We start from the raw sequence: 15,876 nt of genomic DNA, 5'->3' as shown, positions 1-15,876 counted from the left end.
AGTATTTGGCCTCTCGCAGTGTGTAGCTAGCAGGGTGCAACATAGCATAGTCATATCGCTAGCGATAGTGCGAAGAAACCAAAGTGGAGCTAGTGGCAATCACCGGTGCATATAAGTGTGGAGCGACCTGACCTGACGGCCAGGTGGGACGACCCGCTGTGGAACTGCCTGATTGTGTTTGTTGGGTGGTGACTGTGATCAGTGGTACAGTAAATTAGTGAACTGTCACACAACGATACAGTGACTGACTCCAGAGCTTTGTGTAGACAGAGAAGAACCGACATCATCAATCTACTAGCACTTAGTGAATCACCTAGTGGGAGACAACGACAGATAACCATTGTCATCATACATCGTCCTTACTCATCTAGTTGTGTGAGCGGAAAGGCAGACTGGTATGTACCCTCTCTGGTCAATTAATCAGGTGTACAGATTGAGGGAAAATATTATCAAATTCTTGTTCAGGATATCATATATATTTAAAAATCTCAAAGTGGCTCATTTAGGTAGAGGTAACGCTTAAGGGATCTCGTGACACATGCACGCACGCCCGCCCACGTACGTATGCACGCACACAAGCGCGCACACGCTAAAACACACACACACACACACACACACACACACACACACACACACACACACACACGCATGCACACGCAAATGCACACACACACAAACGTTCAGTCAGGGAAAAAAGAATTAACACCTGGGAACAGGGTATAGGACCTTATTATACCCCCCCTCTTATCTCCCATCTGACTTGACCTGACCTGGTCGCCATCTCCGCACCCCCCCCCCAGTCCCCCACATCCCCCATACACACACTCTTCAACTCCCCACTCTCTACCCTCTCTCCCTCTCCCACTCCCCTCTCTCCCACTCTCTCTCTCTCTCCCACTCTGTATCTATCTCCCACTCTCTCTCTCTCTCCCACTCTCTATCTCTCTCCCACTCTCTCTCTCTCCTACTCTCTATCTCCTGCTCTCTCTCACTCTCTCTCCTCCCTCGCTATCCCTACCCTCCCTCCCTCCCTCTCTCTCTCTCTCTCTCTCTCTCTCTCTCTCTCTCTCTCTCTCTCTCTCTCTCTCTCTCTCTCTCTCTCTCTCTCTCTCTCTCTCTCTCTCTCTCTCTCTCTCTCTCTCTCTCTCTCTCTCTCTCCATCTCCCTCCTCCCTCCCTCCCTCTCTTTCCTTCCTCCCCCTCTCTGCCCACACACACACACACACCTCCCCCCTCTCTCCCTCACCCCGTCTCTCCCTCACCCCGTCTCTCCCTCACCCGCTCTCTCCCTCTCCATCTCTCTCCCTCTCCTCTGTCTCCCTCTCTCCTCCCTCTCTCTCTCCCTCCCTCCTCTCTCTCCATCTCCTTCCCCCCTCCTCTTCTACTTTCTTCTCACTTCCGTGGAAGGGTCGGATCGCCCCCACCCACCCATTTATCTCTCTCTTTATCACTCCCTTTCTCTCTCTCTCTTTCTCTCTCTCTCTCTCTCTCTCTCTCTCTCTCTCTCTCTCTCTCTCTCTCTCTCTCTCTCTCTCTCTCTCTCTCTCTCTCTCTCTCTCTCTCTCCCTCTCTCCCTCCCTCCCCCATCCCGCTTTGCCCTCCTGACAAATCCTATCACGGCACAACTATAGGAACAGGGACAAGCATGACAGCCAGAGATACCAGGGGAACAGGGAAGAGTCAAGGTGACGAAATGAAGGAAATGTTCGCCCAGTTTCTGGAGGACATCAAGAGTGAGATGCAAGAAATGATGCAGGAAATGAAGAACAATATAAGCAACCTGAAAAGAGCGCTGACAGCAGCAAAGGAGGAGATTAGAGCCCTCAAAGAGAATGGTATCGAGGCTGAGACTCAGAAAATCATCCAGGGAGAAGATGGTAATAGTTTTTTGGATGTGAATGCCACAATAAAAGCAACATTTGCAGAAATACTAAAAAAAAAAAAATAACTCTGAAGTAATGACTGCAGTGATGGAGTTGGCCATGAAAGCAGCCACCTCACAGGAGGCGGCACGCTCCACTAGCCAACTGCTGGAAAGGAACAGATCAGTGGTTGCTGTGGGTATTAAAGAGCAGGAAGGCTCAAATAGAACAGAGTGGAATGACAAGGACAAAGCAGCAGTGAAAGAAGTACTAAAGGCAGTAGACATGGAAGGGGCTGAGCATAGCACTGAGAAGGTTTTCAGGCTAGCTTGGTTCAACAAAGACCGAGTGATAAAGATAGTGTTTGCAAACGAGAGCACAAAGGAGAAGATTTTATCAAGGAAGAGCTCCCTGAAAAACGTGGGAAAATTAAAAAATGTATTCCTCCAGAGAGACATGACAAGAGAGGAGAGAGCCGTGGCGGCAGAAGCAAGGAAGAGGCGCAGGGTGAGAGGGGAAAACCAGCAAGTCACTGCTCCCAACACAACACACCCAGAGGCGAGGGGGGGGGGGGGAACCCACAACCAGCTATATACCCAGTAACACCAGAGGGGAGGACAACCCCGCCACCCTCCTCTGCATAGAAAACCCCCCCAACCTCAAACCCTCCCTGCCCCCACTCAAATGTTCAGCCAAATCTTCCTCCCCCACCCTTCTACCCCTCCCCTCCTCCTGACGAGTTTTCCCTCCCCCCCTCCTTTCCTTCCTGTCCTCCCTCGCCTTTCACCCCATACCCTCCCTGTCCCTCCCCCTTCACTGGATCCCCCGCCCCTCATCCAAGTATCCTCTGAGACCCTGTTATCCACCTCACAGGTCCTCACACCCATGGAACAGCTTCCCCCACCAGCAGAACACTCACCAAGGAGGCGATTTGAGAAGGGACAGGAGAAAGTGAGCCTCAAAGCAATGTACACTAACATAGATGGAATTACAAATAAAGCAAATGAGCTTGGAGAATGGGTACTAGAGGAAAACTCAGATATAATAGCCCTCACAGAAACAAAGCTAACGAAAACGATAACAAACGCAGTGTTCCCACAGGACTATTATGTTATGAGGAAAGAGAGGGAAGGAAGAGGTGGGGGTGGTGTAGCTCTGCTGGTAAGAAAAGTCTGGGATTTTGAGGAGATGGTTATTCAGGGCTGTGAAGGTTTCAGTGACTACATAGCAGGTACCATAACAAATGGAGGGGAAAAAATTATAGTCGTAGTCATATATAATCCACCACCAAATGACAGAAGACCTAGACGGGAATATGCTTCTGTTGCTAGCAGGAATGGATCTGGAATACTAATTATGGGAGACTTCAACCATAGGAAGATCGATTGGGAGAACAGAGACCCGCATGGAGGACCAGAAACATGGAGAGCTAAGCTGCTGGACGTGGCAACAAGAAACTTTCTAAGCCAGCACATCAAAGAACCAACAAGAATGAGAGGAGAAGATGAACCAGCAATGCTTGATTTGATATTTACCCTAAATGAGTGGGATATAAGAGAAGTTAAGATGGAAGTGCCCTTGGGAATGAGTGACCACAGTGTATTGAACTTTGAGTACCTGCTAGAGCTAGGAATTATCTCCCCCAAAAAAGAACTAGGAATCAAAAGGCTGGCATACCGAAAGGGGAATTATGAACAGATGAGAAGTTTCCTAAGTGACACCTTGGGACACAGACCTCAGAGATAAGTCTGTACAGGGTATGATGGACTATGTTACCCAAAAGTGTCAGGAGGCAGTAAAGAGGTTCATCCCGGCCCAAAGGGAAAAATCCGAGAATCAACAGAAGAATCCATGGTATAATAGGGCATGTATGGAAGCGAAGAAACTGAACAAAAGGGCGTGGAGGAACTTCCGGAATAACAGAACACTTGAAAGCAGAGAGAGATACCAGAGAACCAGGAATGAGTACGTCATTGTGAGAAGAGAAGCAGAGAAAAGTTTTGAAAATGATATAGCAAACAAAGCCAAGACCGAACCAAAGCTACTCCACAGTCACATCAGAAGGAAAACAACAGTGAAAGAACAGGTATTGAAACTTAGAACAGGCGAGGACAGGTATACAGAGAATGACAGAGAGGTGTGTGAAGAACTCAACAAGAGGTTCCAGGAGGTCTTCACAATAGAATAAGGTGAGGTCACTGTGCTAGGAGAAAGGGAGGTAAACCAGGCGGCCTTGGAAGAGTTCGAAATTACGAGTGAGGAGGTCAAGAGACACCTGCTGGATCTGGATGTTAGAAAGGCTGTTGGTCCAGATGGGATCTCACCAAGGATACTGAAAGAGTGTGCACAGGCACTTTGCTTGCCACTCTCCATAGTGTATAGTAAGTCACTGGAGATGGGAGACCTACCAGAAATATGGAAGACGGCGAATGTGGTCCCAATATACAAAAAGGGCGACAGGCAAGAGGCACTGAACTACAGGCCAGTGTCCTTGACTTGTATACCATGCAAGGTGATGGAGAAGATTGTGAGAAAAAACCTGGTAACAAATCTGGAGAGAAGGGACTTCGTGACCAATCGCCAACATGGGTTCAGGGAGGGTAAATCTTACCTTACAGGCTTGATAGAATTCTATGATCAGGTGACAAAGATTAAGCAAGAAAGAGAGGGTTGGGCAGCATTTTCTTGGATTGTCGGAAAGCCTTTGACACAGTACCGCATAAGAGGCTGGTACATAAGCTGGAGAGACAGGCAGGTGTAGCTGGTAAGGTGCTCCAGTGGATAAGGGAGTACCTAAGCAATAGGAAGCAGAGAGTTACAGTGAGGGGTGAGACCTCCGATTGGCGTCAAGTCACAAGTAGAGTCCCACAGGGCTCTGCACTCGGTCATATCTTGTTTCTGATATATGTAAATGATCTCCCGGAGGGTATCGATTCATTTCTCTCAATGTTTGCGGACGATGCTAAAATTATGAGAAGGATTAAAACAGAAGAGGACTGTTTGAGGCTTCAAGAAGACCTAGACAAGCTGAAGGAATGGTCGAACAAATGGTTGTTAGAGTTTAACCCAACCAAATGTAATGTAATGAAGATAGGTGTAGGGAGCAGGAGGCCAGATACAAGGTATCATCTGGGAGAGGAAATTCTTCAGAAGTCAGAGAAAGAAAAAGACTTGGGGGTTGATATCACGCCAGACCTGTCTCCTGCAGCACATATCAAGAGGATAACATCAGCGGCATATGCCAGGCTGGCCAACATACGAACGGCATTCAGAAACTTGTGTAAAGAATCATTCAGAACTTTGTATACCACATATGTAAGGCCAATCCTGGAGTATGCAGCCCCAGCATGGAGTCCATATCTAGTCAAGGATAAGACTAAACTGGAAAAGGTTCAAAGGTTTGCTACCAGACTAGTACCCGAGCTGAGAGGTATGAGCTACGAGGAGAGACTACGGGAATTAAACCTCACTTCGCTGGAAGACAGAAGAGTTAGGGGGAACATTATCACCACATTCAAGATTCTGAAGGGAATTGATAGGGTAGATAAAGACAGGCTAATTAACACAAGGGGCACACGCACTAGGGGACACAGGTGGAAACTGAGTGCCCAAATGAGCCACAGAGATATTAGAAAGAACTTTTTTAGTGTCAGAGTGGTTGACAAATGGAATGCATTAGGAAGTGATGTGGTGGAGGCTGACTCCATACACAGTTTCAAGTGTAGATATGATAGAGCCCAATTGGCTCAGGAATCTGTACACCTTTTGATTGACGGTTGAGAGGCGGGACCAAAGAGCCAGAGCTCAACCCCCGCAAACACAACTAGGTGAGTACAACTTGGTGAGTACACAAACACACACACACACACACACACACACACACACACACACACACACACACACACACACACACACACACACACACACACACACACACACACACACACACACACACACACACACACACACACACACACACTCAGTCACACAAGCACACTCACTTGCACACTCTTACATTCACACGCACACACACTCAGACAGATTGAGTGAATGGTCCAACAAATGGCTGTTAAAGTTCAACCCGAGTAAATGCAAAGTAATGGAACTAGGCGGTGGAAACAGGAGGTCAGATACAGGATACAAAATAGGAGATGAAGTACTTAATGAAACGGACAAAGGGAAAGATCTAGGAGTTGATATCACACCAAACCTGTCTCCTGAAGCCCACACAAAAAGAATAACGTCTGTGGCATATGCGAGGCTGGCTAACATCAGAACAGCCTTCAGGAACCTGTGTAAGGAATCATTCAGAATCTTGTATACCACATATGTAAGACCAATCCTGGATGTATGAGGCCCCCAGCATGGAGCCCGTACCTAGTCAAGCACAAGACGAAGCTGGAAAAAGTTCAAAGGTATGCCACTAGACTAGTCCAAGAACTAAGAGGCATGGGTTACGAAGAAAGGCTGCGGGAAATGCACCTTACGACTCTGGAAGACAGAAGAGTACAGGGAGACATGATCACAACCTACAAAATCCTCAGGGGGAATCGACCGGGTAGACAAGGATAAACTATTCAACACTGGTGGTACGCGAACAAGGGGACACAGGTGGAATGTGAGTACCCACATGAGCCACAGGGACGTTAGAAAGAACTTTTTCAGTGTCAGAGTAGTTAACAGATGATGTGGTGGAGGCTGATTCCATACACAGTTTCAAATGTAGATATGATAGAGACCAGTAGGCTCAGGAATCTGTACACCAGTTGATTGACAGTTGGGAGGCGGGACCAAAGAGCTAAAGCTCAACCCCCACAAGCACAAATAGGTGAGTACACGCTCTCACGCACACACTCACACGCACTCGCTCACACAAATGCACACGCTCACACACACTACTCAACCGTCTTGAGTACCGTGTTGTAAGCATGTCTTGTAAGACTATTGCTTACCCATACTCATACACACATGCTTACACGCTCACACACACAGGCAAACACTCTTACACACACACACACAGACGGTCACACACATATGCATGCTAATTCTCACACGCACACGCTCACATGCACACACTCACATACACACGCACACACATTCACATATTTGATTGACTAAAAGTGACGTTTTTTTATACGTTAAAAAGACGACTTTATATAAATAATTAGTGTCACCTTTGAGAGACCAATTAAAAACGTCAGAAAGCGGTTTGTGTATGATGGGATATTTATTGGTAGCACTTATTTAGCTCCTCAAATACCTTCATCAAAGTTTGGAGCAAGTGATACTGATATTATTGTTGGTTTTCAGTAACACTACTGCGTACATTGATATTGTTGAGAATTGATGAGGTTAGACTATTGGATATTTAGCCGTCTGCTCTGACTGGCTAAATTTGTTTAATTTAATGCACTGATTCCTTAATCGATCTGAATCATGATTCGGTTCAAAGGACCATAAATATCTGGGAGAAATACAGTGAAATTCCACATCAAGTTGAGAGAGGATTTGTGGATGACCTGGAGTAAAGTAAACTCCAGGCGCCATCTTGATTTCTGGAGACAGGCATTATTTCTTCATAAGTTTTGCTGTAAGAGCTTTTTGTTTGCCACAGTTTGTCATGTACTCGTTTACTTACAAACCTAATTCTTTCTAGGTGTACAAGAAGTCTTAACCTTATAATTCTGTCAAGTACTTTGCAAGGGATGCCTGTGAGCAGTGCTGGTCTGTAGTTAAGTGCCTCATCTCTATCTCCTTTCTTGTAGAGTGACACTACATTTGTCTTCTTCCAGGAGCTGGACAATTCACCCTGTGTAAGTGACTCATTATGAATTAGTGCTAGAGGTATGCTGAGGGCTGTGCTGCTTCTTTCAACATCCATGGTGATATTCTATCTTGCCCAGTAGCTTTAGTTACATCCAATGATGGTAGTTGTATTCTTACTTCCTTTGCTGGTATCTCAATATTTAGTAGTTTCTCATCACGGGCTATGTCCTCATTTAGCTCCTAGAGCTGTTCAGGCTCAGTAGTGAACGCTCCATGGAAGCCCACATTGAGCTCCTCACAAATTTCTTCATCATTGTCTGTATACTGGCCTCCCCTTTTTCATAACGAGGTCACTTGGTCATTCACTATAATTTTCCTTCATATATGGCTATGTAGGTGTTTCGGTTGGTTCTTTGCTTTGGAGGCAATATTATTTTTAAGTTTTTTTCTGCCAAGCTTCTTGTGTTTATGAAGTTATTCCTGGCCCTGTCGGGTCTAATCCGGTTTACCTCTGTCCTTTGCCTTCTTTATTTCCTCTACTCCTTCCTGCTTTTTGCTTTTGCTCCCTGGCACTGTCTATTGAACCACGGATTATAAAATGTTCTACCCTTTTCCCTTAATTTTGGTATGAAGCTCTCTTCTGTCTCTTTGCACCTCCGTTTTTTCTTGGTCCATCATATCCTGGATCGTCTTCCCTCTAAGTTCCTCCTCCCATTGAATACTTCCCAGATACTCTCTTACTTTCATGTAGTCTCCTTTTTTATAGTCTGCTCTTCTTTCCCTGACTCCTTGACTTATGGGCACTGTTCTGAGTTCCATCATGTAGTCGAGTACCAGGACACAATAGTCACTTGCTCCTAGTGGTATTTCATGATCTAAGTTCTCAATGTCTTCCTCATTCTGGGTGAAGATCAAGTCCAGTAGGCTTGGTGTATCTCCTCCCCTTTCTCTTGTGTCCTCCTTACATGTTGTGTTAAGTATATTTCTACTACCCACCAATAATTTCGCTCCCCACGTTTCTTCCCCACCATGAGGATTTCTGGAATCAGAGTCAATCTCTTCATGATTTAGATCCCCCATTACTAGAAGTTTAGCTCTCATTCTGTGTGCCACTGTTGCTTCTCTCTGCAATGCTTCTATGCATGCTTTGTTGTTGTCATCATATTCTTACCTGGGTCTTCTGTTATTTGGTGGGGGGTTGTAAATTTCCAGAACCACAATTATTTTTCCATCTGCTGTCAGTGTCATATTGATGGAGTCTATGTATACATTTTCACTCTGATTTCTTTAAATTAGCACTCCTGTTTTACTTGGAGTGCAACTCCTCCTCCTTGCCTTTGTTGTCTTTCTTTCCTTATCACTTGGAATCCCCCCCTGGGAATATTGCATCAGAGATCATATAATTTATTTTCGTTTCCACTTTTGCAATCAAATCTGAGTAATTTCCATTTACTCTTTCTTTAATTCCTCTGCTTTGTTTGTAACTCCTTGAGTATACTTTGAGTTGCTTACGGGGCTTAGCGTCCCCGCAGCCAGGTCATCAACCAGGCCTCGTCATTGCTGGTCTGGTCAACCAGGCTGTTGGACGAGGCTGCTCGCACCCTGACGTATGAGTCACAGGCTGGTTGATCAGGTATCCTTCGGTGGTGTTTATCAAGCTCTCTCTTGAACATTGTGAGGGGTCGGCCAGTTATATCCCTTATGTGTAGTGGAAGAGTGTTGAACAGTCTCGGGCCTCTGATGTTGATAGAGTTCCCTCTCAGAGTACCTATTGCACCTTTAATTTTCAATGGGGATATTCTGCACATCCTGCCATGCCTCCTGGTCTCTTAATGTGGTGTTATTTCTGTATGCAGGTTTGGGATCAGCCCCTCTACTATTTTCCACGTGTAAATTATTATGTATCTCTCCTGCATGCGCTCAAGAAATACAGATTTAGGCATTTTAGTCATTCCCAATAGTTTAGATGTTTTACTGAGTGGATTGTAGCAGTAAAGGATCTCTGCACGCTCTCCAGGTCAGCAATTTCTCCAGCTTTGAAAGGGGCTGTCATTGTGCAACAGTACTCTACTTTAAAAAAACACCAGCATCTTGAAGAGTATCATCATTGGTATAGCATCTCTAGTTTAAAAAGTTCTTGTTATCCAACCTGTCATTTTTCTTGCAGTTGTGACAGCTACTTTATTGTGTTCTTTAAAAGTAAGGTCTTCCGACATGAGTACACCAAATCTTTTGCATTGCTTTTTCGTTCTATGTTATGATTTGACTGCGATTTGTACGTGGTTTCTGTTATTATATTTAAATTTTTCCTGTAGTGCAATAGCTGGAACTTATCTTCGTTAAATACCTTATTATTTTCTGTAGCCCATTGAAAAACCTGATTTACATCAGATTGGAGGTTTGCTGTGTTCTCTGTATTCTATTCTCATAAAAATCCTAACGTCATCCGTAAAGGATGATACAGTGCTATAGATTGTGTCCTTGTTTATGTCCGATATGAGGATGAGAAAAATTACTGGAGCAAGCACAGTACCCTGGGGGACTGAGCTATTGTCGGAAAATCCGACACCATTTAATATATTATACAGACAGATAATAATTGCTGCTGTATTACCAACAAGTTACCCATAGAAAACGTAACTTGTAGTGGAATTACCGTCTAAAGAAAACGGGATATCATCACCACATACTATTATAATTCACCAGCTATTCTGCTGGGAATTATTCTTAAATACATTAGTCTTTGGACTTTACCATCATAAAAACATCTTATATAAATTAACTTAATTATCAATATTAAAGTAGAGTAAATGTGACCCTTCTATCACTTTCTGAAATCTGGACAATGTAAGCCAGGCGTCAGGGAGGAAGGAGGGCAGCCATTGTTTATACTAGACCAGAGGCTCACAGGAGCAAATACGGCTCCTGTTAATTTTACTTGGACGAAGTGTTATGGAAACCAAAGGTGTACCATTATCACACGCTGTCAACAAATTCAAGTTAAGTGTTCTTTCCGAAACCCATGTATCTTTCATTTATGGCCATTAATGTCATTATATAGGGTGATCCGGTTAGAGCACGACATAGCCTCAAACTAAAGGTAATTAAGCCAGGTCTTTATTGTTCCATGTATAGTGTTTTCTCTGATATAGCTTGTCATATATAGAATCTGGCTTTACAGCTAGCGCCCTTTTGACAGGTCAAGACGAGGAAGCAAGGCTTTGTGCATCAGTTACTGGGTGATGGAAGCTACCTCAAAGAGGATAATTTGGTGTCTACACCCTAGTTATACCTGGTGGACTAACCTGCTGTACTATAAGATAAGGAACCTCTTCAATGTATGTAGTCTATTACTGTAGTTTGATTGGCTGCATATATAAATTTAATAAACCCCCCTAAAGTGTAGAGGATCGATTTGTGAGATTATGAGATTATTGCAGAAATACAGTCCACTTATCATTATACAAATTGCTATCGAAGTATATAAATTAACGTAAATATAAATTCATATAAATTAAATAAATATAAATCTCACAGGTCGGTTCCCACAGCTATTCACGGTTGATGGTCCGGATTTTATTTTGTTGACTATTACACATTGAGTTCTGATTGTCAGGAAATTGTAGACCCATCTGCCAGTTTTTCTGGTAATTCATTTTGCACGCATTTTGTGTGCAATAACACCATGGTCATATTTGTCGAAGGCTTTTATGAAATCTGTGTAAATTACATCAGCGTTTTGTTTGTCTTTCATGGCATCTAAGGCCATGTCATAATGGTCCAGCAAGTATGACAGGCAAGATCGTCCTGTTCTGAAACTATGTTGTCCAGGGGTATGGAGATGCAGTGATTCCATGTAATTTGTGATCATACTTCTTAGAACTATCTCAAAGATTTTTATGATGTGTGATGTAAATGTAATCGGTCTGTAATTTTTTGCCTCTGTCTTATTTCCTTCTTTATGGAGTGGTGCTATCTCTGGTGTTTTTAGTATGGCAGGGATAACTCCAGAATCTAAGCTTTGCCTCCAAAAATGTTGGCGTCTTCGTCGGCGTTTGTGTACCAAATCTTCAGGCTTTTAATGGACACCATATTCCCAGATAGCATCTCTGTCACGGATAGCATCCGTGTTAGGGAGTGGCTGGGAGTCCGGGGGTGAGCGAGGGTCAGGTTGTGGGTGATGGTCAGGCTGTGGGTGATGGTCAGGGTGTGGATGGAGGTCAGGGGGTGTGGACGGAGGTCAGGGAGTGGACGGGGGTCAGGGGGAGGACGGAGGTCAGGGAGTGGACGGGGGTCAGGGAGTGGACGGGGGTCAGGGGTGGACGGAGGTCAGGGAGTGGACGGGGGTCAGGGGGTGGACGGAGGTCAGGGAGTGGACGGGGGTCAGGGGGTGGACGGAGGTCAGGGTGTGGACGGAGGTCAGGGTGTGGACGGAGGTCAGGGTGTGGACGGAGGTCAGGGTGTGGACGGAGGTCAGGGGGTGGACGGAGGACAGGGAGTGGACGGGGGTCAGGGTGTGGACGGGGGTCAGGGTGTGGACGGAGGTCAGGGGGTGGATGGAGGTCAGGGAGTCGACGGAGGTCGGGGTGTGGACGGAGGTCAGGGTGTGGACGGAGGTCAGGGTGTGGACGGAGGTCAGGGGGTGGACGGAGGACAGGGAGTGGACGGGGGTCAGGGTGTGGACGGGGGTCAGGGTGTGGACGGAGGTCAGGGGGTGGATGGAGGTCAGGGAGTCGACGGAGGTCGGGGTGTGGACGAAGGTCAGGGTGTGGACGGAGGTCAGGGTGTGGACGGAGGTCAGGGGGTGGACGGAGGACAGGGAGTGGACGGGGTCAGGGTGTGGACGGGGGTCAGGGTGTGGACGGAGGTCAGGGGGTGGATGGAGGTCAGGGAGTCGACGGAGGTCAGGGAGGTGCTGGTGGGAGGAAGAGCTTGGACATGAGTCAAAGGAATGGTGGGAAAGGGGTATGAGGGGCTGAACAGGATCATGTATGGTCAGGAGGGGGTGTGTGACAAACCATAGCCCATAGAACCGGCCTATAACTGATTTTAAGGTAGTTACTCTTCTCTTATATCTTTCCAAGCCGCCCCCTACTCTGTTTCCATCTTCTTAATTTCTGCTATAATATCCCCCGGTCCACTACTTATGTTTGGTCATTTCATATTCCCATTTTGTATTCAAGTACTTTTCTGTTCTAATATTATCTCCTCCAACCCAAAGTTTACCCCATCTCTTCCCATTCCCCCATCCATGAGAGTAAAGTTTACTGAGGAACTTTTTCCTCACGATCTTCTCCATCACCTTGCATGGTAAACAAGTTAAGGACACTGGCCTGTAATTCAGTGACTCTTGTCTGTCACCCTTTTTGTATATTGGGACCACATTAGCCGTCTTCCATACTTCTGGTAGGTCTCCCGTCTCCAGTGACCTACTATACACTGTGGAGAGTGGCAAGCAAAGTGCTTCTGCACTCTCTTTCAAATACCCATTGTGAGATTCCGTCTGGACCAACAGCCTTACTCACATCCAGATCCAACAGGTGTCACCTGATCTCATCTCTTGTAATTTAGAACCCTGCCAAGGCTGCCTGGTTTACAGTCACCTCTCCTAGTGCAGTGACCTCATCTCATTCTGTTATGAAGATCTCCTGGAACCTCTTGTTGTGTTCATCACACACCTCTTTGTCATTCTCTGTATAGCTGTCCTAGCCTGTTCTAAGTTTCATCACCTGTTCCATCACTGCCATTTTCCTCCTGATGCGGAGTTGCTTTGGTTCGGTCTTGGCTTTATTTGCTATATTATTTTCATACTTTTTCTCTGCTTTTCTTCTCACTAACATACTCTTTCCTGGTTCTCTGGTATCTCTCTCTCTGCTTTCTGGTGTTTTGTTATTTCGGAAGTTCCTCCATGCCTTTTCGTTCAGCTCCTTTGTTTCCATACATGCCCTATTAAACTCCGGATTCTTCTTTTGCTTCTCGGATTATTCCTTTTGGGCCGGGATAAACCTGTTTACTGCCTTCTGACACTTTTGGGTGACATAGTCCATCATGTCTTGTATGGACGTAGCTCTGAGTTCTGTGTCCCATGATATATCCCTTAGGAAACGTCTCATCTCCACATAATTCCCCTTTTGGTATGCCAGCCTTTTGTTTCCTAGTTCGGTTTTTGGGGAGATAAATCCTAGCTATACCAGGTACTCAAAGATCAATACACTATGATCACTCACTCCCAAGGGTACTTCCAACTTAACTTCCCTTATATCCCACTCATTTAGGGTAAATATCAGATCAAGCATTGCTGGTTCATCTTCCCGTGTCATTCTTGTCGGTCCCTTGACGTGTTGGCTTAGAAAGTTTCTTGTTGCCACGCCTTCAGCTTAGCTCTCCATGTGTCTGTTCCTCCATGTGAGTCTCAGTTCTCCCAATCTATCTTCCCGTGGTTGAAGTCTCACATGATTAGTAGTCCAGATCCGTTTCTGCTAGCGAGCGACAGAAGCTGCCCTCTCTATTATATTAATAGTGGCCATGTTGTTTTTATCATATGCCTGTCTGGGTCTTCTGTCATTTGATAGTGGGTGATATATGACTACTACTATAAGTTTTAGTCCTCCAATTGCTATGGTACCTGTTATGTAGTCATTGAAACCTTCACAGCCCTCAATAACCATCTCCTCAAAACTCCAGCCTGTTCTTACAGCAGAGCTACACCACCACCTCGTCTTCCTTCTTGCTCTTTCCTCATAACACATTAATCCTGTGGAAACACTACATTTGTTATAGTTTTCGTTAGCTTTGTTTCCGTGAGTGCTATTATGTCTGGGTTTTCTTCTAGTACCCATTCTCCAAGTTCATTTGTGTTATCTGTAATCCCATCTATATTATTGTACATTGCCTTGAGACTCACTTCCTTCTGTCCCTTCTCATGTCCCCTTCTTGGTGAGCGTTCTGCTGATGGGGGAAGCTGTTCCATGGGTGTGAAGATTTGTGGGGTGGAAAACGAGATCTCAGAGGATACTGGGGGGAAGGGGAGGGGAGGGGGTCAAGGGAAGGGTGGACAGTGAGGATATAGGATGAATGGGTAGCGGAGACAGGAAGGGACATGGGGGAGGGAGACATGGTGGGAGTGGGAGAGAGAGGTAGCAAGAAGTGTATGGGGTGAGGGGGGGGGGTTAGCTGAGCATTTGAGTGGGGCCAGGGAGGGTTTGGGGTAAGGGGTGTTTCTACACAGAGGAGGTGGTGGTTGTGTTGCCCTCTCTTCTGGTGTTACTGTGGTGCTGGTTTTGGGTTCCCCCTCTCACCTCTGGGAATGTTGTGTTGGGGGCTGTGATTTCCTGTTTTTTTCCTCTCACTTTGTGCTTCTTCCTTGCTTCTGATGCCATGGCTCTCTACCCCTTTGTCATGTCCCTCTGGAGGAATATTTTTTGCATTCTCCAACATATTGCAGTTGGCTCTTCCTTGCTAGACTATTCTCCTTCGTGGTCTCGTTTGCAAACACTATCCTTATCAGGCAGACTCCGTCCTTGCTGTACCAGCCTAACTTGAAAATCTTCTCAATGCTATGTGCAGCCCCCTCCATCTCTAGCCCCTATAGTATTTCATTCACTTCATCTCTGTCCTTACCATTCCATTCTGTCCTACTGGAGCTTTCCTGCTCTTTAATGCCTAATGCTAATGTTACGAATCTTGCATGGATTCTGACATTATTATGATGCTTATATTACCTTATTGTTCTGTTCTATAATTAGTATAGTATCCAGTTGTGCATCCAGAGAGAGAGAGAGAGACACAGAGAGAGAGAGAGAGAGAGAGAGAGAGAGAGAGAGAGAGAGAGAGAGAGAGAGAACGAGAGAGAGAGAGAGAGAGAGAGAGAGAGAGAGAGAGAGAGAGAGAGAGAGAGAGAGAGAGAGAGAGAGAGAGAGAGAGAGAGAGAGAGAGAGAGAGAGAGAGAGAGAGAGAACGAGAGAGAGAGAGAGAGAGAGAGAGAGAGAGAGAGAGAGAGAGAGAGAGAGAGAGAGAGAGAGAGAGAGAGAGAGAGAGAGAGAGAGAGAGAGAGAGAGAGAGAGAGGGCGAGAGAGAGAGAGGGCGAGAGAGAGAGAGAGAGAGAGAGAGAGAGAGAGAGAGAGAGAGAGAGAGAGAGAGAGAGAGAGAGAGAGAGAGAGAGAGAGAGAGAGAGAGAAAGAGAGAGAGAGAGAGAGAGAGAACGTGAGAGAGAGAGAGTAAGAGAGAGAGAGTAAGAGAGAGAGAGTAAG

The 15,876-nt window shown here is 45.8% G+C and overlaps 1 protein-coding gene across 1 annotated transcript in view; it reads left to right on the top strand.

The window, feature by feature from the left end:
* Positions 1-15,876, top strand: part of LOC123770837 (uncharacterized) — a 262,279-nt gene that overhangs the window by 99,102 nt on the left and 147,301 nt on the right. The gene's annotated exons all lie outside the window — the stretch shown is intronic.

The sequence above is a fragment of the Procambarus clarkii genome, chromosome 56, assembly GCF_040958095.1.
Source record: "Procambarus clarkii isolate CNS0578487 chromosome 56, FALCON_Pclarkii_2.0, whole genome shotgun sequence".
NCBI lineage: Eukaryota > Metazoa > Arthropoda > Malacostraca > Decapoda > Cambaridae > Procambarus > Procambarus clarkii.
The sequence above is the reverse complement of the archived record's forward strand: the minus strand, read 5'-3'. Positions and strand labels throughout refer to the sequence as shown.